The sequence below is a fragment of the Odocoileus virginianus genome, chromosome 1 (assembly GCF_023699985.2).
Source record: "Odocoileus virginianus isolate 20LAN1187 ecotype Illinois chromosome 1, Ovbor_1.2, whole genome shotgun sequence".
Lineage (NCBI taxonomy): Eukaryota > Metazoa > Chordata > Mammalia > Artiodactyla > Cervidae > Odocoileus > Odocoileus virginianus.
In genome coordinates, this window is record NC_069674.1 from 4,756,081 (window position 1) to 4,758,056 (window position 1,976).

Consider the following 1,976-nt stretch of genomic DNA (forward strand, 5'->3'; position numbering starts at 1 on the left):
CACCGGTCATGCCAAGGACCCTACAGCTACCCCGGGCTATTTCAGTACACCTAGATCACCAGTGACATGAATGTTAATATTTTATCACTCCAACTTGCACTTCTAACAGTCCTCATTAATTTCACTAGATAAAAACTGGCAAGCACGCCGGTGCAGATGAGAATCACAGCCTCCTTGCGGTGTCTGTGTGCCAGCTCGTCTGGGAGCCTGGGATGGTTTGCCCTCCCTGTCTCCGCTCATAAAGGGGCTAATAATTAGCATTTGGAAGCCAAGTCACGCTTCCCCACTGGAGGCCATTTGCTGATTGTTCATTAATTAATTAACTGATTGGTTAGCACCTCCTCTAGCACTGGCTAGTAAAGACCTTTGAGGTGCTCTCCCCCTGCCCCCCACACACCCTGGTGGGAGAAGAATTTCCATCAGCTCCTTGAAAGCCTTAGACGTGTGTGGGGGTGTGTGTCTGTGTGTCTATGTATCTTGTGTTGTGTAGCTCCCATAGTGCCCTGCACACCAAAAACACCTAAGTAGTGAATGGGTGGATATGTGAATAAATAGACACAGGAAAATATATACTTTCTAGCTTTTTCCCATGTAGTAAATTTTCCTTTAAACTTTAGCTTGAAAGAGAACTTGAAAAGTAAAAGTGTTAGGCCCTCAGTCGTGTCTGAGTCTTTGTGACCCTATGGACTGTAGCCTGCCAGTCTCCTCTGTCCATGGGATTTTCCCAAGCAAGAATACTAGAACACGTTGCCATTTTCTTCTTCAAGGGATCTTCCCAACCCAGGGATCAGACTCAAGTCTCCTGCACTGCAGGCAGATTCTTTACCATCTGAGCAATCAGGAAAGTCCAGTATCACCCAATCTAATCTCATTTTAAGTCTTAGGAAACAAGAGAATACATATGTGATCTCAGCTATTAAGAGCACAGACTAATCTATATGGGAAAAGAATCCGAAAAAGAATAGATATATGTACATGTATGCTTCCCAGGTGGCGTGGTGGTTAAGAATCCGCCTGCCAATGCAGGAGACCCAAGAGACTCAGCTTTGATCCCTAGGTCGAGGAGATCCCCTCGAGTAGGAAATGACACCCCCCTAGCCTGAAAAATTCCATGAACAGAGGAGTCTGGCAGGCCACAGTCCACGGGGTCACAAACAGTAAGACACCACTGAGCAACCGAGCACATGCATGTGTATCACTGAATCACTTTGCAATATACTTGAAACGAATGCAACATTGTAAATTAATTATGCATGGAACATTATAAATTAATTATATTCCAATATAAAATAGAAAATTAAAAAAAACAAAAGACGGGACTTTGCTGGTGGTCCAGTGGTTAAGACTCTGCTCTTCCACAGGGGGCGAGAGTCCCATCCCTGGTCAGGGAAATGAGAGCCCATATGCTTCATGGCACAGCCAAAAACAGAGCCACAGACCAGGCTATAAACTCAGTCTTTCTCCGCTGGAGAACGGTGCCTGGTCTGCCGCCTTGAGCCCTGCACAAATGCTGTGTGTGCTGCTGCCTCAGCCAAGCTGGGTGTGCTGACGCTCCTCCAGGAAGCGTTAGAGCAGCGAACCAGGATGGGGGAGTGGCTGAGGGCAGGCGCAGATCATTCTCCCTCGCTCACGCTCCGGCAGCACTGAGTGTGAAGAAAGGTGAGGCTGGCCACACTTTGAAGAATTCGATAACCTTCCAGGTAATTGCAGCATCGAAATGAGAGTGGCCACCATCTCAGGAACCCCTGTGTTTCAGAGCTAATTCAGACTGTTTTCAGACCACTTCAGAGCCTCTGGTGTTAGAATTCAATATCACTATAATTATTTAAAACCTAGGATGGAATTAATTTTAAGATGATGACTCTTCAATGAAAAAAAAAAGTTAAATTCAAATTAGTTCAATCAGGTTTCCTAGAAGGTTACAAGATTTAAAATTTTAAACTGTTGACCAAAATGAGGGAATGAGGCTTGGGAAT